Genomic DNA, 24897 nt, shown 5'->3' on the forward strand with positions numbered 1-24897 from the left:
AGATAGTAGAGTCACTCTTGAAGAAGACAGTGGGAGTTGCAACAGGAAACAATGGGAGTTGCAATAGGAAATAGTGGGAGTGCGGCAAGAGATAGTAGGAGTTATGACAAAAGACAGTGGAGTTGCAATAGGAAACAAGGGGGAGATGCATGGGCAAATTTGAAACATAGGTGATGATTACCCAATTGGAGACTCTCGCAAACCCATTCAGCAGTCACACCCAGGTCATAGCACTGAACGCAGAGGTGGTAGGAGCTAGTACAGGGTCTTTGTGACAGACTGTAGGTCGTATATTCACAGTTATTGCGTGCATAGTATTTGGCCACTGAGGAGGTTAAGGGGTCACTAGCCCAACATCTTCACTATCAGGGTCAGCTCTAACAGTAACGCAAGGTAGCAGCGGCATTGGTGTGTGTATTTCAAAATGTCATGGTCATCAAAAACGCAGATCCAACCAAAGACATATTGGCAGCCACATGTTACCATTCATGTTCCACTTTATTTATGTTCGTAACTTGTCATATAGTCATTGATTAACGTACAGATCTGTAGCACGATTGTATGAATTCACTAAGTAATTGTTCCAATTAATTCAATAATGGATAATTCAAGTTCTTGCATTTTGGGAGAATGATACGATTATTAGATTTATTCTGTACCACCATTCCCTTATATTTGAAATTAGTAGGATTTGCTTCATTTCTTGAGTACCCTAATTTGGAGAGGTAGCTATCTATTCTCTCATACCATGCCCTGGGGGCTTGTTTAAGACCGTAAAGAGCTTTCCTCAATTTGCATACATGTGACTCTTTCTTGTGGATAATAAACTCTTCTGGTTGTTCCAAGTATACTTCTTCATTGATTACTCCATTTAGGAATGGCGGTTTTACATCCATCTAATGTACCTTCCAACCTGTAATGATCCGGACCCGATGGAATAGTAATAGGAACAACTAATTTCAATATAAGGGAATGGTTGTACAAAATAAATCTAATAATCGTATTATTCTCCCAAAATGCAAGAACTATTACTATTCCATTGGGTCCAGATCATTACAGGTTGGAAGGTACATTAGATGGATGTAAAACCGCCCTAAATGGAGTAATCAATTAAGAAGTATACTTGGAACAACCAGAAGAGTTTATTATCCACAAGAAAGTGTCACATGTATGCAAATTGAAGAAAGCTCTTTACAATCTTAAACAAGCCCCTAGGGCATGGTATGAGAGAATAGATAGCTACCTCTCCAAATTAGGGTACTCAAGAAATGAAGCAAATCCTAACATATACTTCAAGAAATCAAAGAGAGATATGTTAATACTAGTTCTCTTTGTTGATGATCTTCTGATTACAGGTGAAGATCATCTTATTATTAAATGTAAGCAAGACCTCATAGCTGAATTTGAAATGAAAGATTTAGGGCCTCTACACTACTTCTTAGGATTAGAAGTAAGACAAAAGGGAGAATACATTTTCCTAAATCAAGGAAATATACCATTGACATATTGAATATATTTGGCATAATGGACTGCATACCACTATCCGTACCTATGGAGACAATCTCCATAAATTCAAATCTAAGGCACATGAATCTGAAGACATTGATCCCACATATTATAGACAGATAATTGGATCATTAATGCACTTAGTGAATGCTCATCTTGATATTTGTTATGCCACAAATGCACTAAGTCAGTGTATGTGTGAACCCAAGAAAATTCATCTCATAGCAGCAAAACACATTTTGAGATACTTACAAGGCACTATTGGATTTGGATTGAAATATGAAAAATTTGAGTTATAGCTTCACGGATATTCTGAGTCTAACTGAGTCGGATGTACTACTAATTGGAAAAGTACTACAGGATGTTGTTTCAATCTTGGATCTACGATGATATCCTGGTTTAGTAAGAAGCAATATTTTGTTGCTCTAAGTTCCACCAAAGTAGAATACATAACTACATCCATGGGAGCACGAGAAGCAATATGGTTAAGGAAGTTGTTGGTTGGGCTATTTGGGGAACCTCTTAAACCTATAATCATTCATTATGATAATGAAAGTTGTATCAAACTCTCTGCAAATCCAGTTTCCCATAACAGGTCAAAGCATATAGAGATACATGTTCATTACATCAAATATATGGTAGATAGATGTGTCATCAAGTTAGAATGTATCAGCACTGAAGAGCAGTCTGCCAACATACTCACCAAACTTCTTGCAAAGTTGAAAGTTGAATACTTTAGAAGAAAACTTGGTATGACTAAACTATAATTGTAACCCCTAAGACAAACTCTCAGTTGTGTAAATATATATATATTTGTTTTGAAGAGTTACCCTTGTGCACACGTGTTTTATGAAAGATGAAGATCTTTCACTTTATGAGATGTTAGGTCTCTATTGTGAGGTGACGATCTCAACAATAGATTGGCCTATTATCATAGACTTCATTAAGTTGTTGTCATGGGATGTGTCAGATAGCATGATGACAAAAGTATCATTATTGACTTCTACTATTGTCCCGAAGTCAATCGGAAGTCACAATACTACTTGTGTTGTTTTATGTGTTTCTTGATCCATTGTCATGAGAACTTGTTGTCTTGGCCTGTGCCACATTCCTTGACAATACAATGAATTATGATAGACTACCTAAGTCCAAGAGTGAGCTAGAAAGCATAATTCTATGTTATCTTAAGATCAAGATGGACATCCAATAGACTACCCAGAAATTGTCTCGTAATGTGCCAAAGATAAGATATCCAATATCCTTCTCATATATGTATTGATGGGCATTTTAATCTAAGGTTGATAAACCACAACAATTATCTTGTGAGTCATATCCTCCCTCGTTAAGAGGGCGTGTTGAATTTGTAGCATTTGTCGGATATATAATATCAAATTGTTACTTAGAAAGATTCACATACATGTGTGTGCATACATATGTGTGTGTGTGTATTATAATCTGTCAGTTGACTGCACAAATGATTCGATCTGGTTGAATCTTTACTACAATGCAGCGATCTCTCTGTGTTAACATCTCAGAACATATGCATATTATAATCTGTCACTTGACTGCACAAATGATTCGATCTGGTTGAATCTTCAATACAATGCAGCGATCTCTCTGTGTTACATATGAATCCTCATTATCGTGTTATTGTTTCATATTGCAGATTAAGTATGAATAAATAGCAAGCGCCGATTATGATCAGGCTTCTCATATGTATTATCTCCGAGTGTAATTTGCAGTAAACATAACTAATGATGGTAATCTTGAGTTATGTCTTGTGTAGAGACATAACCCTACGGGTCCAAAGGACATGTAGAGTCACATCTCTACACAAGACACAACCATTCACATTCATATATATCTTGTATATCATGATCGCTTGGAAACACATAAGAGCATTTAATGTTATTACCTTCGGTCTGATATATCTGCACTTACCTGCAATAAAATATTGCAATCAATATTGGTTATTTACATTTCAGAACAATACAAGTTGATTGATAGCCCAGAATCAAAGTCAACTTCTGTGATCAGGAAAACTCATATATTTATCTTTGCATTTGATAATAAAAGAAGATTTTATTGCTCTACCTCAGATCTAAGTTCCTTAATCAAATAGCACCTACCTCTTCCTTTATAGCCAATAATGAACAAAAAATAGATCCAAGTTTTGATTCTCCTTTATGGAAGTATGTTGATATTATATAGCAGCTTCCATGGAAGAGGAGAAATTGTTGAAGTTTGTAACTACGATAGAGATCTTTATCTCTCAAAATCTAGACGTTATTAACGTTATTGTCATCTTCAGTTGAAAAGGACACTTAAGTTTAATTTGTAACATTAAATGTAAATGGCATGTGTCATTCTCATGCATTGAGGCATGAATATTCGAAGAGTCATATTTAATTATAGTAGTTATGAGAATCTCAAGAGACCTTCAATTATAATGTGAAGAGTCTCTCCTTTTGTTATATAGATCACATTAAGCGATAGGCATTGTACACTTGAACATTTTATTATCAATAAAGATATTTTTTTTTGTGGCTGGGTTTTTCCCTTCATTCTCAAAGGGTTTTCCCAAGATATTTCTGGTGTTCTTTGTTTCAGTTTTTTGTCTCTTTCTTATTGCTGAGTATCTTAATGGATTTCTAGGACATGGTATGAGAGCCTCGTTTTTTTTTAGCAATAATGGAAGCTTGTTCGTGTTGGTTAATATAGCTATGTTCAAGTTCTTTTTAGCATCTCATATGTTTGTTTTATGAATCGGTGTGGATTAAATAAATATTTCCCTTTCTGTTATTTTCTGGTATTATTTGTATTCATATGTTTGGTTGCATTCCTTCGATTTTTTTAGACTATGTTTTCACAGTTGTCATCACTACAGTAGTCTCAAGTTAATATCTTGGCTTTATGCATGGTGATTGAGAGCTCAATATTTGTGCACATGCAGAAGCTGGTTGTTTGCTTATTATTTTTTGTTGTTGATTCTTCCAAATTCATCTTTCTAGTAGAGTTAGTGTTGACATTGATGTGGTTTTGTGTATTTAGTTTGATTTGGATTTAATATTGGAAAGCTATGGTACATGCATACATATGCATTCCCTGCCAAAGTGATGTGTTGATATTTCCATAAATGCTCTTTCAGGCATTTTATCGCAAATAGTAGTTCGCTACGGGATTGTATTTTTTGAGCGTCTCATACTTCCATTTGTGTTGTTCATTCATATGAATTTCATTCTAATAATTTTTTAGTTTATTTCATGTTCAATGTCTTTGGATAATTTGAACTTAATATTTTGTACAATTTTATATTTTTGCTGTGGATGTTTCCGGCTTCATAGTTTTATTTCGTTTGAGCTATATATTCCCAACTTTATAGGCTTTCGAGAAAATGATATGAGCTATGACAAAGTCACGAATTAATCTCTAGACTCAGATGGATCATTTGATGCACTCTTTTTTATTTCCTATAAGCTACTGCATGTTACCAGATCCCATGGAAAATGAATGTGTGATGATTTACAGGCCAGAGGGGTCAGTTGAGGAACATCTTTAGTTTCACGATGATTCGTAATGGTGTTGGCCACGTTGTCAAAATTCTCTTAAAGAGTTGCTTTGTAATAGCTTAAAAAATACATTTCTCAAGATGACTAGAATCTTTATAATATCTCTACATTACCAGAAAAGCAACTCCTTGATCTCTAATTGTGTATTGTAATAATGGCTACCGCCTCACTTTATGCGTGTTCTTTGGCAACCACAAAAGTTGTATTGGGGAGGAAAAGTGTGCAGTTGAGGGGATCAATGTCAATGGCAATGCCAAAATAGAGGCCAAGAATGGTTTGTATGGCGTCATACGAGACAAGTGTGGGAGTGATGGGCACCAAGCTGGGGATGATGACATATTTTGAGCTAGAGGGGAAGTGTGTGCCCGTGACCATCATTGGGTTTCACGAGGGCAACATTGTGACTCAAATAAAGTCAGAGTCTATAGATGGGTACACTGCTGCTCAAGTGGGGTACAGGTGAGTGCGAGAAGTCAAGCTCACCAAGCCCGAATTGGGCCATCTCAACAAAGCGGGGGCGATTCTTCTACAAGAGTTTCACCCGGTTTTTGCATTCCAGCTCGATGGCTTCCAATCCAATCAATGATTGAACTTCAATGAGTTGTTTGCCAAGGGAGATTTGGTCGACGTCTCTTGCAACTCCATTGGAAAAAGATTTCAAGATTTTGATGAAAGTTGCAAAGGAAGGCCTGTCAAAAGTTGATAAGGCTTATCACAACATTGGAGAAAATAAAAAAAAGCTAAGTTTTTCTTCCTTGAATATTGATCTGATTAGTGTAGGTTATTTTATAATTAAGATGCTACAGAAAGAGAATAATGGTTTCTCACCAGCATATAGAAAACAAATTTTTATATAGATCATAATGTATTTGAAATAGTATGTTGATTTTCCTCTCTTGATTGCAAGATGCAACAAGAAGTATTAAGATAATAGTGTTGCTTTTCATCCAAAAAGAAATGTTGCCGCTTGAGAGGGAGATTTCTTTTGCTGTTTTCTAATGATCAAAATAGTCCTCGATTAATCTTTATGATAAATTCATTTAATCTCTCTTCATTAGAAAGGCAATAGGTTTCTTTGGGAGATGTTGAGCTTTAAAGGGAGATATTAGCTTTAGAGGAAGGCTTCATAATTAAGAGGGAATGCTTATGGAATTCCCGTCATTATCATATATGCTTGTAATGCTTGTGGTATTTGAAAAATTTGAGACTTAAATGGAACTAAGGCTTGTTTATATGCATATTGAGCAAATGAGACTGTAAGATCAACTCCGATGACTCTTTCACAATGCGATAGTGAACATATTGTTGAGAGAGTCCATGATCTCATCACGTTGAGAGATTTCGTGATGGGAGTTGAATGTCATGTTGAGAGATTCCATGACAGTTCACGTTGAGAGAGTCTGTGAATAAAGGCTTTGGCTGTGAGTTTTACAAACCTTTTCATGTTGAGTGATTCCATGAATATGATTGATTGTTATAGGTTTTCATGTTGAGTGATTCCATGAATATGATTGATCGTTACAAGTTTTCATGTTGAGTGATTCCATGAATATGATTGATTGTTTCATGTTTTCATAGAATATATGGGATGAGATTTTATCATTAACATTTTGGTTGTAATCTTGTGTGATTATTCAGCTAAAGATCTCTCTCTGGCTAAGAGGGAGTGTTGAAGTTTGTAGCTACGATAGAGATCTTTATCTCTCAAAATCTAGATGTTATTAACATTATTATCATCTTCAGCTGAAAAGGACACTTAAGTTTAATTTGTAACATTAAATGTAAATGACATGTGTCATTCTCATGCATTGAAGCATGAATATTCCAAGAGTCATATTTAATTATAGGAGTTATGAGAATCTCAAGAGACCTTCGGTTATAATGTGAAGTCTTTCATTTTGTTATATATATTGCATTAAGCGATAGGCATTGTACACTTGAACATTTTATTATCAATAAAGATATATTTTTTGTGCGGCTGGGTTTTCCCCTTCGTTCTCAAAGGGTTTTTCCAGCATATTTCTAGTGTTCTTTGTTTCAGTTTTTTCTCTTTCTTATTGCTGAGTATCTTAATGGATTTTTGGGCTCTAGTTTTAACAAAAATGCCTTGGGAAAACATGCTCCTATACCAAATAATATAGTTGTAAAATATACTATGGAACAAGAAGCAAACAGAGAGAAGCACATACAAAAAATTTACCCCCCTAAAAAACTGAAGAGAATGGAGTCCCCATCTTCAAATATTTTGGTAGAAGACCAACCTTTTTTTTAACTACCACAGCTAAACCTGAAACTGAAACCCAAGCACCCATTTCATGCAAAAGGAAGGGAACTTTGGAAATTTCACTTCAAAATTCGAGTTGGGACATTGCCCAACAAAATATAGAAATATGCACATATGCAAATTGGTTTCATTTCAATGTTATTGGCTCCCCATGCTAGAATATGTTGAGAAGTGTCAATGACGCTCCAAGAAGGTATAAGGGCCCTGGTTATAAGAAGATGTGCAACACCTCGTTGAGAGAAGTCAAGGGGGTTAGAGATGCATTGAAGACCCATTGTTTCAGATGGGTAGAAAAATTCAAGAAATCGTCCCTCGATCAATGTCGTGATGGCGTCCCCTCTAAAGGGGTAATGTTTTTTAAATGTGTGGATTGTGATGGGCTAAGTAACAAATGGGTAACTTGGTGCCGATATTGTCATCTCCGCCATTGAGACAATGTGACCTAAAAAAATTGCACATCATATTGGACAATATAAAGAATCATACAGCAGTTGGTTTGTTGGTTGAAGAGCAATATCAACAGATCTTTTGGACACCTTGTGTAGTCCACTCACTCAACTTATGCTACAAAAAATTGGGAATAAAATTAGGTGGATAAAAGAGGTATATGTAAAGGTTGAGGATATCCAAATGTCCATCACCAACCACAACATGTCTCAAGGGATTTTCAGATTATTCTCAAGTTTGGAGCCGTTGAAGGTAAGTGGACTTGAAGGAGTAATTTTATTTATTTATTTTTAAATTCGTCCTTTACATTTTCTGATTTGCATAATTTGATTGTGTTATTTTATTCTTCTTTAAAGTTCATCTTTATTTAATTATATATTTTTTAATATCTATTATAGGTTGTTGAGACCCATTTTGTATCTAACAAAATTGTCTTCAGACTTGTGAAAGTGAAAGTGGCAGTTTTCAATATCGTGATCAGCCAAAATTGGTCTATATGGAAGCAAAGCAGCAGTGAAAGGGCTACAAAAAATTAAGTAAAGGATATTGACGGACTTATGTTGGGAACGTGTCAAGCATATCCTTAGCTTCACCAAGTTCATAATGACCATGCTTTCCTACGTTGACATGGATAGGCCTCGCATTGGAGAGGTGTATGATGGCATCAGCAAAATGCTTGACAAGGTGAAGCAAACCATATATCAAAAAGAGCAACTGTAAGGAATTGTTGTAGAAAGATGGAACAAGATGACTTCTCGTCTACATCTTCTTGCCTATGCATTGACACCAAAAAATTATAGCAAACAAATATTTTGATATCTCAAAAGACTTCCTCCATATAGAGATTTAGAAAGATTTAGAAAATTAGAAGTGTCTAAAAGGTACAAGGTAACACTCCTTAGACTCTTTACTAATGATGATGTGCAGGATTTGATTGCAGATGAGTTCATACAGTTTGTGAATGCAAGAGGCTTAAGTAATGACACTCTTGATTGTCAGTTTAAGAACTTGGATGCTCATAGTTGGTGGTACCTCTATGGCCAACAGTTCCAATTTCTACAGCCCTTCCCGATCAAAATAATATTACAAGCTTTATTTCTAAACTTAATTTACTTTGTCTTCATAGATTGGTAGTAATTACTAATTTTATACTTCAATAAATTATTTACTTTGTCTTCATAGATTGGTAGTAATTTTATACTTTAATAAATCAGTTACTTTGTCTTGTCTTCATATGATGATAGTTCATCTGCATCAGAAAGAAATTGGACCACATATTCTTCCATCTGCTCGGTAAAGTGCAATACATTGAAGGGGAGTAGAAGATGTAGGATATAAATGCAAAGCGTACAGACACAGAAGCTTCCACTTCTTGGCTTGCAGTTGCTGCAATTGAGGACTTTGACAGCAAGTGTGCTATTGGTGCAGCTGACTCTATTGGCCTTGGCACTACTTGTGAAAAAAAATAATGTTATTGATGATCATAATGAAGAAAAAGAAGATGATGGTATGATGGTGGTATAATATTATGTGGCATTCTAATCTTAATTCATAATTCTAGGCTGCATCTATATATATATATATATTTTTTAACAAACCCAAACCCCATTTCAAAAAATTTGCCTTACCAGTAAACCAATTCTTCGAACCTGTCTTGATAACTGAACCCGAACTGGAAAATTAACAAATCAGTATATCACTATATATTCTCACTACCATTTTTGCAATTTTACAGCACTGAGGTGCATTGTGAGGATCAGACCGCTGAAATCTATCGTATGCAATTTTGGTTTCCGTATAAATGTGTTATCTTTTGTGGAGAATAGTCACATCCCTCCCTAGGTGCACTGTTTTTGTATGTGACTTTGAGAAAGAATTGACCACTGAAATCTGCTGTATGCAAATTTTGGTTTTTGTATAAATGTCTTATTTTTTGTGGAGAATAGTTGCACCCCTCCTAGATTGTCGTATTGTAGGTGCACCATTTTTGTCTGTGACTTCATTGAGAATGAATTTCTCAACTTTTCTCCTCCTGATTGTTGTGCCAAAAAGTATTGAAATATTTCTTTCCTCTCCCTTGTTGCTGTCCAAGCATCTCTCTTTTAGGTTTTACCAACTCCTTTGATAAGCCGATGAATTTTGTATCATGTGGACCTCTATAATCAGCTATGTCCTACAAAAAACCCCAAGTTTTCGAGACAGGGACGTCTTTGGGACAGAGGAATGGGAATGGGATGTCCCCCTTTGTCCCCATAATGCCAAAATCACAGGGGACGTTTCCAGTACCCGGGGACTCCCTAGCAAAAAAGGGGGACGGCTAGCCGTCCTTGGTACAGAAAGGGGACTCCAAACGTCCCCCAACCGTATCGGGGGCGATCAGTCATCCCCTATTTGTTTCATGCAAAAACTTTTAAAAGTCAACAAAAAAAAAACAATGCTTCCTACTTGATCGCCCAGGTGGGCCCCACCCCTCCAAATGCCCTAAAAGGTTAAAAGAGACCATATTTTGGTTGGTTTGTCATTTGTTCGGTTTTGCTAGTGAAGTTGGAGTGTGTTGCAACTGGTTGGGGTTTTCATTTTGCAGGAAAAGGAGGTGATTTTTTTGCTTCCAAGAGTTTGAGCAAGGGTTTGAGCTTCCATTTTGTACACCACGTAAGTATGAAACTCTTCATGCTTCCATTTTCCATTTTTAAAATAGATTTGAAACTTAGAAGTCTGATTTTTCTATTAAAAAAAATCATTGTTTTAGCTCATATTTCCATTGCATATTTAAATCTCAAAACAAAGCACAATGAGCAACAGTGAGAGTACTAGTAGTAGTGTTGATGAGGAAGAAAATGTGGTTGGGGGTGATGTTGCTAGTAGTGTGACTAGGAAAAGAGTTGATACTAAATCCGATTTGTTTAAATGCCCTTCCACCATCATGAAAAACTTTGCAAAGGGTCCTTTCAATAGGAAAAAACCTCTTCTCCAATATGTCAAACCTAGGCCAAAAGATAAAAAGAATTCAAGGGGGACTAGGGTGTGGGATTGCCAATACACGGGTGAAGTCACACTTTTTAGGTGTTGCATGTCATGGAGTCAAAGCTGCTTGTTGATTTTTTGAGGATCGCTGCAAGTGTAGTTGTATTGCCATCTTGGTATATACTTTCCAAAGACAACGCTCTTATATTTATAATAGAGAAAGGGTCAAGAGTCATGTCCATTCATTAACATAATGATAATTATCATTGTATTAAATTCTCTAATCTAATAACAATATATAATTTCTCACATAATCTCATATCTCAAATATAACAAATATATAAATTATATCTCATATTTAATTAAATATATTCATAGGCTTATTCGACTGAAGCTACCAAACATGAACACTCCCTCTTAGCTAGGGAGGATAAACACAAAATATATATTACACCATTGGTAATACTAGATATGGCAAATTTAAACATATCTTTGATCACAAGTTATTAATTATTTTGATATCACGAGTTTTGGCCTTCCAGAATATTAACTATATTCACCAAGCACTCAAATAAGGTTTGATATCACATTGATATCAAGAGTATTGGCCTTCCAGAATATCAAAGATATTCACCAATTATTCAAATAACGTTTGATATCACATTTGATATCAAGAGTATTGGCCTCCCAGAATATCAAAAATATTCACCAATTACTCTTCGAATAATGGCCTCCCAAAATGTTGAGATGCAAGACATTCACCATTTACTCAAATTTAGATCTCATGATACAAGTTATTGTAAGATCATCACCTTACAACAACTTCTCCAAATACAAGTGATGATCATTTGGAAGTCGTCACTTCCTCATGATGTGCACAGGGGTAGGCCCATTAAAATCACAGTCATAAGGCATATTCATGAATCATTATCGTCTTGACTGCTAGAATTTATTGATCACGGAGAATCCATCACAACATGATTTACTCCCTCTTAATCAATATGATCAAGATTATCGAAGGTTGACTAAATCATATCATCTATTTGCTCCCTCCCTTTCAAGGTTGTCTCTAATGAAATGTCAGGCTCTCTCTGAACATTAATCTTTAGAGATTCTTGCCTTAGACAAAGTGTCAGATTCTCTCTGAATATAATATCAATCCTTCATTTTCCTGCAATAACATTCTCGGAGGAAAAGATCAAGGCACATAACTCGTATAGCATGGGCAAATAAGAATATCACTATTAGTTACAATGTTAATAATTTAACTCATATCCATTACTAACAACAACATAAAGGATTATAACATCTCTCTTTATTTTAATAATAGAATTAAGATAACACAATACTTAAATTCTATATATATATTACTTTCCTTTAGATGACATACTCTACTAAAAGTTCAATATTTATATTTTTATAACATATTTTCCATAACTATCATTTGAATTTATACTTATTTCATTAAATAAATCATTTTTATTACTCTTTATTATGTCACTAAGATAGCTTATCAAATTTGAATATCATTCCATTCATTACCTATAATATGTCATACTATAGTCATTCAAATACAATATCTTATATTCAAATGACATGTCATACTATAAAATATAATTATTTATATTAAAATAGTGATAAACATTATACCATACCTTAACCTTGTCCGCTCACTCCAATGTTCAATGCTTATTTCAATAGTCATTCCTTACCTTGTATAGCTATGTACTGTCGATTAGACTTCACTGTGGGTATCAATATGTTTTCCTACTGACATGGGCCCTTCGAGTGATTCTATTCCTTTCATTCCTATGAGTTTGTCATCACTATCTAAGGCTTATGGTAGGCCTTCAGTTTCCTGTAAACCTGATGGTGATAGTCATGTTGTTGTCCTAGTGGAATATCAACTATTTCCAACTCTTCATTATCTTCAAGGAAGCCCACGTATAATTGCAAATTAATCAATATAATCAAATTGAGTTTGTTTGATACATAGAAGCAATTCTAATACTACAAAGCCAACTCTATTCATCAAATGAGGAGGCGAATGACCTCCGACACCTTGTTGTCTGATAAGAAATAAGGGATGTGACCCCTACAAGCATCCCCAAATGACACATCAATCAATAATGAGGTTTAGTAAGTATCTGGTCAACGCAGATCAAAACAATTTTGAAATCTAATGCCAACGTGGCATGTCATATGTACCCAATGCCATCTCACACGATTTGAGTATGTCAATGCCATCGTGTGTCCTCTTACAATGGTGCAAGAATAACATGAACCTATGTGTCTTTGATATCATGTTGTCCACCAAAACATTATACCTTCTCTATTAAAGCTATAACCTGAAATGAGCAGCCTCTATGTTATTGTCATCAAACAATCTCATCATAAACGTCATCTGTCCAACAACTAAGCTCACAAAAATATGGTAAGAGTTTTTATATTATTTTAGTTTGGCCTCACAACTAAGCTCGATATTCATTGTTTTTCCAAACACTCCTTACAATCTTCTCATATTTGCAATTTGGCTCTGATACCATGTTGATTTTCTGAGGATCGTTGCAAATGTAGTTGTATTATCATCTTGGTATATACTTTCCAAAGACAACAATCTTATAATTATAATAGAGAAAGGGTCAAGAGTCATGTCCATTCATTAACATAATGATAATTATCATTGTATTAAATTCTCGAATATAATAACAATATATAATTTCTCACATAAAATATATATATATATATATATATATATATCACATGAACTCATTTCTCAAATATAACAAATATATAAATTATATCTCATATATAATTAAATATATACATAGGCTTATCCGACTAAAGCTACCAAACATCAACACTGGTCCTAACTTGACTAATGAACAAAGATTAGAATACCAAAGATTGCACTTAGAGGCTAAAATGGAGGGGCAAGATTCGGCAATGACATCACCATCTATTCCGTCACAATCATTTAGAGATATGTCATCTGCCATTGGTACTAGTGGCAGCCCTACTGAGTCTAAAGGAAAGAGAACGATGAGTAGTGGTGAGAAGGGCTCAGTGGAAAGTATGTTTAATGCACAAGCAAAGGAAAAGTGTGAGGCATCCATTGGTAGATTCTTTGTTGCTAATGGCATCCCATATTGTATAGCCCGTTCCACTTATTTTAAACAAATGGTAAAAGATATATTGAATATGAATCCCTCATTTGTACCCCCTAGTGAGCATAAGCTACAAACCACCATCCTAGATGACGAGTACTCAAGAGTTGCTTTGTTGTTTGAGGATATGAAACGCACTTGGGTTAGGACAGGCTGCTCTATTGTGATGGATGGAATACCGATGTTAGACATTGGTCACTCATCAATATCATTGTCACATCCATTGTTGGCTCTTATTTTTTGAAATCCATAGATTGCTCAAGAAAGAAGGATGCAGAATTCCAATTCACCATTTTTAAAGATGTCATAGAGGAGGTTGGGTTGGCTAATGTAGTACAGATTATCACAGATTTTGCACCTGTGTGCAAATCAATCGGTTTGATGATAGAGGGTGTTTATAGGCACATCTTTTGGACCCCTTGTTGTGTTCATGCCTTGAACAATGCATTGAAGGACATAGGGAAGATTGAATGGGTGAAACAGGCAGTATTAGAAGCTAGAGAAGTGCAAATGTTTATATGCAACCACCACACTCCAATTGCTCTATTCAGATCCATCTCTAAGGAGTTCCCCAAACTAGTCGAGAAAAGGTATGCCAATTTTAATTATAGGTTACTTTTAATTTGCTTTAAGTTTATTTATAATTGTTACAAACTTACATGTGATGTTTTTAATCATTAATGTTTAACGTTATTTTAATTTATAATTGTCTCTATAGGTATTGCACATATTTCATCTTGATGGAGAGGATGATTGAGGTGTACGAGGCCCTTCAATTGATGGTGATGAATCCAGAGTGGGGAAGATGGTCTAATTCTAAGTCCTCGAAAGGAAAAGCGGTAAAGCAAAGGATCCTTGATGAGAGTTAGTGGTCCACAATGAGATAAGTTGTTGATTTTTAAATTTAATGTTAGTTTTTTGCTTGCTAATTTTTAAACTGTCTTAAAAAATTAAATTCTAATTATAATTATAATTTTTGTTTGCATCTTGCAGATATATTTTCTCTGTCATAGCACCCATTGTAGATATCATTAGATATGCTAATACTGACACTCCTAGTTTGGGAAAGATATATGAGACTATTGATAGCATGTTGGGGAAGAGTTAGAGAATTGTTGCAGCAAAGGATCCTACATTGGGGTTTTATGAGGAGCATATTAGGCCTATTGTGACACGGAGGTGCAACATGATGAATACCCTGCTTCATATGGCAGCCTTTGCTCTAAATCCCAAATGGTATGCACAATTGGGCAGAAGGGCCTTCCCATGTGATGATCTCGAGGTATTGGATGGCTCCACAAGAGCCATTGATAAGATGTATTCAGCTCAAAAGGTCTCTATTCTTCATGCACAGTTCCTTGACTTCACCAACCTTCGTGGCCCAAACTTGGGTAAGCCACAAGCAAGGTTTAGAGTGGTTTTGGCATAAAGAGATCCTATTGGATGGTGGACCTAGCATGGGAGAGATACAGCTAAGTTAAAAATACTTGCCACTCGCCTCCTTGCACAAGTTGCCAGTTCCTCAACTGCAAACAAAAATTGGCCTACATATTCATTTATCCACTCCATCAAGAGGAACAAACTTACCTCTAAAAGAGCGGAGAAGCTAATGACAATGCATAATGCTCTTCAACTTGCGGATCATCAAACTCCAAAGTATAGGCAGACACCAACTTTGTGGTGGGATGTTGACCCTGAGGATGTGGCCCAGATAGATGTGGACGACACAACACTAGGATTCATTGGGGTTCCATTAGATGAGACTCCGCTTCCTACTTAGGAGAATAGTGAAAACTTTGATTTTGATGCCATGGTAAAAGAGACAGAATAGAAGCAGCAATCTACTTCATTTTTCTATGTTTTGTTCTCTATGTTGAACTTGAACATGATGATGATACATTGATACCTTATGGTAGCCCTCGAGCCTTTGGGTATTTTTAGATTTTTATGATATTGTTCACTACTAAACTTTATTTAAATATTTTTATTCACATATTGATATGCATATTGACAATTGAGTACTGAAATCGGTTATTATTTCCTAGATAGCATTCAAATGTTGTATGTTAAGGTTCTATAATGTTTAAATGACATGCTTTGTGCTTAGTTTCATATGAATGACATTTATATTTGCAAATTTCAATGTATATTTCAAAATTTCCCTATATACATATATATATATAGCCCCCCATCCCCAAAATCGCCAACAAATTTTGTCATCCCGAAAACCCGTCCCACCATCCCTGTCCCAAAAACTCGGGGGAACATAGGTAATCAGCAATCCTCTAGTGAGTTTCACCATTTTCTATGTGATGCACTACTACATTTGGCTTTTAGACCTTGTCTTGTAGCTCGTCTTGTAGCTCCAAGATGGTAGTTTGGATAATGTTTATGATAATCCATCATCATCTAATTTCTATTTTTGGATGTGAAAAAAGTCATGCAGACATTTTTGAAGCAACATCTCCAATTACTAACTCAATCGCCCCAAAATCAGATGCAAGAAGACTCTAGTAATAGCAGCCTCGTTTTGAATTCTTACAAAAATGTTAATTCTAAGCATCAAAGATGTGTGCATGTTTTTCATGCTAGACCAAAGGCCAAATCAAAAACCCTCACATGAGACTTTGGTTTCATGTATGAATATAACAGATCTCTTGTAAAACACACACCCCATTGCAAATGGGAACCCCCTCTTTTTTCACTTAGACACTTAGTTTGCTGCTCAGTATGTTACTATTTTGTTGGCTTAGTCTTAGTTTGGGAGTGATTTCGAAGTCACATCATTGGTAAAGCCAAAATTAGGCAAAGTCTCGGGGTTTAAATCAGGGTCTAGTCATAATTTGAATCCTAAGTTTAAAGATGTCAAGTCATTACCCCACTCTTGGTCAAGATTCAGATTTGATGGAATTCACTTGCACTTGCAACATCCCAAACCTTGTCTAAACATGGATTTACAAATTGATGTAAATGCTTTTGGGAGAGGCTAAATGTTCTTCTTATTTCACATTACTAACATTTACAATCAAGGGATAGAACCTGTGCGTTGATGATTAAATTCTGAATGAATTGATTGAGATTCTGGTTCGAGTTGGTGAAGGAAAGAGCGAGGAAATTTTAGGCAAGGTGATGAAATGCAAACTTGTAAGATTTTGGGAAGAGTTGACCTTGAAATCATTAAATTCAACTCACATGTGAGCATCTGATCCAAGCCATCACAGAAATCCCACTGGGAACAAATATCTGATTTGGTGACAGAATTCGATGAGCATTTAAAAGGTGAATCTGAGGCTATCAATGAGCAAGATTTGGTGTCAACATGGAGAAGTGCTAAACACATAGTAGGATTTTGGGAAGTCATATTGATCTGTCCAAGAGCAAGTCAGATCCCAACCTGACTTTGTACAGATGTCCAAACCCCTTTTGATTTCCAATCTGCTGAGATATCAAATCACCAAATCAGGACTTGTAACAAATTTTTCAAAGCAAGCAATTAGGAGAGAAACCAAGCAAACAAAGGGAAAAGGAGTTGAGCTTACACATTCACATGCAGAGATTGAGCACAACGTAAAAGGGCAAAAGTGGAGAATGTCCAAGCCGGACATGGGACAAGTCTCCAAAGTCTGGTCACAACCTTGACTTGGAAATATATTTGAAGAGTTTTGGAGGCTGTTAAAACAAAGTCAGATTTCCAACTTCAAAGGAAGAGTCCAATTCATTACAAGGGAGTTTGATCTGTGAAAAACTTGTAGCTTGATGGAAGCATCCAAATCCAACTTTCAAGGCTAAAATCTGAACAATATCTTTTGGAGGCAAACCCCAGCTTAATGTACTTTGATTTGCACAAGGAGTATAAAAACCAAGCGAAGGAATCTTGATTGGCAAGAACAGAATCCAAATTGCAAGACTTTTTTTTGAAGATCTTGAGTGGTGTCCAAGGGTAAGTTGAATCCAATCTTCCAATTTGCCAATCGCTAATGCTAGATTGGATAGCATCCAGCTTTGCGCCTCTCCAATCCGACCTTCAGACCCCTGTAGGAAGTGTTCACAGCTTAACCGACCAATACTACTAAGCAACCACACTTCCAAAGCAGTTTCAGAATTTGCCAAATGTTTTCCACGGCAATTGGATTTCTCCAATATGAAATTGTCAAACTCCTAGGTAAAACAATCGAACTCTTTGCAATCACAAAAAACAATTCGAACTCCTTGATTCACTACCCCACTCCTATCAACAATTCAAACCCAATCTCCAAGACACAGATTAAAATCACACTAGGAGAATGTTGCAAATTATTTACCTCAACATAATTTGCAGATCACAATTAGAATTCTCAGTAAACTCTCCAAAACCCTCAGCCAGATATATAATAATTAAAATTATCCTCCTTAGCCACAAAATTAATAGTAGGAGATGTTGGTCAATTGTATACTTCAGCACAATTGCCAAGAACTTCTCAGACGAGACCCTTATACTTCAACAAGGGCTCACAATTCAGAACTCAGGAAAAAGCCACAAAGGCACAAAAAGCAAATATATTTTCAAGCGTGTTTTTTCCAATGAAATGAACTCTCATTTATAATCCTTCGTTCGCCAAAGTTTCCTAAAAAACCTCCACTTCAGAAATTGTGGAAGTTTCCCAAAAGAACTCAACTCTAGAAACTTTCCAACACACTTTTTAGAAATATCACGTAATGTCATTATTATAATAATATAAACATTATTATAATAATGCAACTTAATAATTAATGAATAAATACAAGCTCAAGCAATTATTAACTTAATTTACTGCATGTGACAACCAACTGTCGAAGCCACCCGTTGCACTGCCAAAAACAACAACTATCAAAAATAGACCTACTAAAAATAGTAAATTTACAGCTGGGACCCCCAAAACACCCTGTCAACTCACGAGGGTCGCTATGATGAGCTAACTCCATCAATTGTGTAGAATTTCCAAAAACGGGGACATTACAGTCCTCCCTCCCCAAAATTGCTTGTCCTCAAGCAATCCGGCATCATACAAAAACCTCCACTCGGATCCCATAAGAAGCAAGTGATGTCCTTGTCCTCACTAAACCAACAAAATGCCAATACCATCAACAAAACCAATAACATGACCTACAATATAACACCGAACACTTGTGCCCAAGTGTCACTTGTAATTAGATCCATAGAAGGTCCCAATATGTCCTCTGCACTAACCCAATCATTTCACCAATCATCGGACTTAGGTACAATCTCTGCACAACATATGAATCATGTACAAAGCTGAAGTAGTAAGAACTCACCATAAAATATACCTCACTATAATCCTGATCATCTCTAGTAACCCCTGTAAAAGATGAAGCCACAAGAGAACTAGGTGCAGTGTCTGTTTCTCTGTTGCTCTCAACAAACGCACTCACCTCCATTGTATCCACAATGCCCACATCCTCATCAAAATCAACAAATATAGAAACACCACCAACTGTCACTATAGGAAACTGAATTGTGTCTGCAGAAGGTGTAAATTGAGCCCAGCTCCACTTAGGTGAGTGATTATCATCAACCTCAAAATCAATAACATGCATACTATCAACATTACACACCTGAACATCTAAGGTGCTACTACTAAGTGACTCACTAGATGGCTCATTTATCACAGAAGTAGCTATAGATATGACAATATCATCACACACACTTACCTCCATTACCACTACATCCTTAGGCAAAGAAGTACGCCCTCTGCAAGTATAATATCTACTTGGAATGAATCATCTATCACCATCCATAATGTCAGCAACCAACTCACAAAATCAATTTAAAAATTTTCAAAGTCAGCAGTGATCAAAATAATAAGTGAGCCCAATTCCTGCAGACTAGCAGGAAACTGCTCTAATACCACTCTAAAAACCCCAACCTGGCTATAATCAAAACAACCCCAAATTCTGGACAAATTTAAGAAATTTAGCATTTTGTCAAAAACTTTGCAAGCCACTTCAAAATTGTGAGAAATTTCTTGTAATTGTATTCATAACACCCATATATGAAACTCTAAAACATTTTGAACACAAAAGGTCATAACCCATATTGCAACCAACTATAGAAAGCTTCAATGCTGAAGTCTACCTTTATTGAATTTAAATCTGGAAATTACAAACGCAAATATAAGTATGAGGAACCTGATTATAATTTAGATGCCTTTAATGTGATCATTATGAAGAGCGCAAAACTCCCAAACTGTGGGCTACAAATGTGAGATACTCTACAACTTCCTACAATTCAAAATGGACGCCAAACTGATATGAAAATAGCATCAGTCTGAAATATGACTGCCCAAACCTTGACGTGACCCAGCATATAAAGAATTCGCATACCAATGATCAAATCGGGAGCTTAAGAGTGCCTCTGCAGCATTAAACCCTTTATCCAATGTGAATTGGCCACTTAATTTGGTAGACGAAACCTCTGATATCTAAATCACAGAGTTCCCAATCAAGTTGTGGCTGGGAGTCCAGGCGTATAAACATGAAATGAAATCGCAGACCAGCTAGAAGGCACGAATTCCTCAATTTGCCAATTGCTAATGCTGGATTGGATAGCATCCAGCTTTGACCCTCTCCAATCTGACCTTCAGACACCTATAGGAAGAGTTCACAGCTTAACCGACCAATACTGCTGAGCAACCACGCTTCCAAAGCAGTTTCAGAATTTGCCAAATGTTTTCCATGGCAATTGGATTCCTCCAATATGCAATCGTCAAATTCCCAGGTAAAACAATCGAACTCTTTGTAGTCACAAAAAACAACATGAACGCCTTGATTCGCTACCCCAATTCTATCAACAATTCAAACCCAATCTCCAAGACATAGATTAAAATCATAGTAGGAGAATGTTGCAAACTATTTACCTCTTCATAATTTGCAGGTCACAATCAAAATTCTCAGTAGACTCTCCAAAACCCTTAGCCAGATATATAATAATTAAGATTATCCTCCTTAACCACAAAATTAACAGTAGGAGTTGTTGGTCAATTGTATACTTCAGCACAATTGCCAAGAACTTCTCACACAAGACCCTTATACTTCAACAAGGGCTCACAATTTAGAACTCGGGAAAAAACCACAAAGGCACAAAAATCAAATATATTTTCAAGCATGCATTTCCCAATAAAATGAGCTCTCATTTATAATCCTTCATTGGCCAAAATTTCCTTAAAAACTTCACTTCAAAAATTGTGGAAATTTCCCAAAAGAACTCAACACTAGAAACTATCCAACACACTTTTTAGAAATATCACTTAATGTCATTATTATAATAATTCAACTTAATAATTAATGAATAAATACGAGCTCAAGCAATTATTAACTTAATTCACTAGGTGATGACCAACTACTGAAGCCACCCATTGCACTGCCAAAAATAGTAAATCTACAATTGGGACCCCCAAAACACCTTGTCAGCTCACGAGGATCACTATGATGAGCTAACTCCATCAACTATGTAGATCTACCAAAAACGGGGACATTACACTATGTCACATGGCTCACACAAAGTTTATTAAGAGTGCCGCCAAAACATGAACACAACCGTTCGATATTGCTTGACCATATTTGACTTGCTATCGGCTATTAGTAGATAAAAAGAAAAATGCTCAATTTGATAGTAAATCACTTGACCATTTTATATATATATATATATTTGTGTGTGTGTAAACAATGCGACTATACATGTAGTAATATGTATATACGATATGATTTACTATAAGCTTCAATTCGACAGGAGCTACAAATTCAACAATGTGTGAATTTGATTTGTCTATAACTTCCAAAGGCAAATCGGGTTCTAATTGGGAAAATGTCCAAAGGTTGTTCGGAATCTGACCTTTGCCTTCAACATCATGTTCCAAGCTCCTCTTCAATACCACCCAGCTGTATTAGCTTGATCAAGTCAGCAAAAGAGGGAGTTAAATCAATCATAAACTCATTAAGGTTGAAGTTTAATCAAATCAAGTTAGGTTACCCATGGAAATAAACCACACGAATTGCAAGCATTAATCAATTAAAACCATGAAAATTAAATTGCAGGATGGGTTGGCCCTCTCACAATGGACACCACCTTTGAGTTATGTCCCTATATAATGGAGGTGGAGACTGTCATTTCAAGCAACAATACAATTCGAACAAGAAAATTTAATTACAAGGCAAAGCATACATAGAGGTGGGTGAAAATCAGCCAAGAAAATCATAAACATTTTGTTCAGGTGTGACAGAATGACAAATTTGCAAGAGGAAAATCATGAAATCAAATGGCTTGCTGGAGATTTTGTAAAGTGTAATTGAATGATCAGAACTTTGAAAATAAAAATAAAAAAGTTTAAAGTATTTTGACTTTGATTACACTCATTGTCATGAACTTCATACAAGTATTTCTTGCTTTGCAAGGAAATGAAGGAAGATGCTCAAGGAAGAACAAAGGCAACTTCAAGGATACTTGCATGAGGAAGTCCCAGCACTTTAAGGATACTTGCACAAGAAAGTCCAAGCAAAAAGAGACTTGCAAAATGAAGATGACAAGTAAGAAGATGATGAGGAGCTGGGAATTTCGTAAACAAGGATATTGCTCAAAGGCAAGCACTTTGTAATTGCTACATCAAGGAAAGCATGGAGACCTCAAGCATCAAAAATTCAGAAGTTGTTCATTAAGTTTGCAAGATGATTTGGAATTGGAGATTAAGAAGTGAAATGGGAGTGCAATTGCAATGACAAAGGGAATAATCCCATCACAATGATTAATTTTGTATATCCAAATTTGTTGAAACCTCAAGCCATGGAATGAGGAAGTCAAAATGCTAATCAAGTTCGAGTTCAAGTTAAGAAGTAGATCAAGGCTCGATATCAAGACAAGTGCAATTTCAAGAACATCTCAATGAGAATATTTCCAAAATTTTGAGAAAGGCAAAATGGAGTTGAAACAAAGATTGCAAGATAATGCTGAGGTGCTGCTCACTCATCTCCAACCAATCAAAAGATGCCAATCGCACAAGCTAGAATCATCCAATCAAGTCGTCCCAAGTGTACATGTGGATTGCATTTACTGGTTTATCACAATGAATTTTCTCATTGGTTCATACTCAAATGGATACATATTTCAAAAGCAAAATAATTTTCTCATTGGCTTGCAAATGGGCGCCTTTTGTAATTGATCGACATTAAATGCTTGTAAGTAATAGTTAGGGAAAACCCTAATTAGGGTTTTATTGATCAATCTCGATCACTGATCTTGAATCAATCCTAGCCATTGATAAAAGGTATGCTCAAATCATTTGTAAAAAGAGACTTGGAGAAATCGGTGCTATAATGTTTCCAAAGTAATTTTAGATCCATGGTCGTTATCACGGTGGATCACGTCTTATTTAGGAGTGTTGCATGGTTTCTACATTTCCTCTCTCAGAATAGGATTTAATTATGTTGAGTGGTAGTTAAGTAGATGAATGGAAGATATTGTTGATTGGTGAATCATGGCAAAACTTGTGTTCATACCTTTTTGTACTTGTTGATTGCATGTAACAGTGTAAGGTTGCTCTCAACTCATTGCAAGTACTTAAACTTTAATTGGGAATGTTCATTTTGATTGTGCCAAAATTGGATATTTGAATGAATATTAGCAATGTGAAAATCATCCATGCATCCTTAAAAGATTGCAGCCTCCTCTACATTGTTGATTTGGCAAGGCAAGGGCTAGTTTAGTTCCACCCAACCACCAACAATTTCTTGCCTTGTTAGAGTTAGCCTAGATTCCTAAACCCAAAAGTTTTGCTAATTGTTTTGTTAAAAAGTCACTTAGAAGTAGTTGATGGGCCACATTGCCAAATCATTTGATTATACATTGAATGAATAGCGTAAGTCAGCATGTAGCTACCAGCAAACCACATCATAAAACTGAGTAGTGTCCAACAAGAAGTCACAAGTTTGCACTAGGAATATTGGACACACTTCTATGATAATTTTACAATCTTAGCATACCTGGTGTTGTTGTTCAAGAGAGGATCAAATATTTGATGCTTCGTATTGGAATACTATGTTTCCTCCTGCATGATGGAGAGGTCACAATACCCACAGCAACAATACCAAGGAGATAGATTGCAAGGGAACATAACAAGAAAAACTGTAACATTACATATCAAAGGAGAGATGTTTCACCTTGCATCCTAATATCAAGAACAAAAGGATGCAGTTTTCAGTTTATAAAACACAAAAAAGCAATTTTTAGGGCTCTAGAGATCAATTTTGGCCACAAACAAAAGTTACTATCAGCCTTCACTAGAGCAAGCAGGTTATGACAACATGGATCTCTCCTAGATCTTCAATTTAAACAAAAACAGACTCAATTGGTTTCCCAATAATACCTTTGAAAAGTAGATGTCCCAGCTAACAAATACAAGGGCAACTCTGACACATAAAAGAGCTATAAAAGTGAGTTACAATTGTGACCAACTCATGACACATGTTATGACACATCAAAAAGCACATTCCAAAATCAAAATTAGTGTTTATTATTTTGTTCTTTATTGTCATTCCTAGGGTTTAATTCCAATTTAAGTATTTAGCAATTTGCTACAATTCCTAATTACATCTAATTCAATGAGTGTATTGGCTTCTGTGGTCTAATGGATTGAATTCTCAAATTCCTAAGTTTTCAAAGCAGTTTGGTGCAGGAGCACCCACATAAAGGGTTTTCTTTAAATTTTAATTTCATTTCCACATGTACATATGTCCATCATGCATTAGGTTGTTGCCGAGTTACAATCATTGCCGAGTTGCAGAAATTAGTTGCAGCAATTGCCGAGTACCAGTAATTTTGCAGTTTAAGCCAAGTTCAGGTTATCCCACGTCATGTTAACACTCGGGTTCACGTGTTATCCCATCTCACTCTACAATGTGTGTCGAGTTCCATAGTGTGTGTCAAGCTCTCCTT

At 35.8% G+C, this 24897-nt stretch overlaps 1 protein-coding gene and 1 pseudogene across 1 annotated transcript in view; one reads left to right on the plus strand and one right to left on the minus strand.

Annotated features, from left to right (window-relative positions):
- The window catches only part of LOC149568287 (GPN-loop GTPase QQT2-like), a 114771-nt gene that overhangs the window by 31683 nt on the left and 58191 nt on the right, over positions 1 to 24897 (minus strand). The gene's annotated exons all lie outside the window — the stretch shown is intronic.
- LOC149568288 (large ribosomal subunit protein uL3c pseudogene) lies at positions 5230 to 5778 on the plus strand (annotated as a pseudogene).

This window comes from Cupressus sempervirens, chromosome 3, assembly GCF_028749045.1.
Source record: "Cupressus sempervirens isolate cs-2001-9-10 chromosome 3, ASM2874904v1, whole genome shotgun sequence".
Lineage (NCBI taxonomy): Eukaryota > Viridiplantae > Streptophyta > Pinopsida > Cupressales > Cupressaceae > Cupressus > Cupressus sempervirens.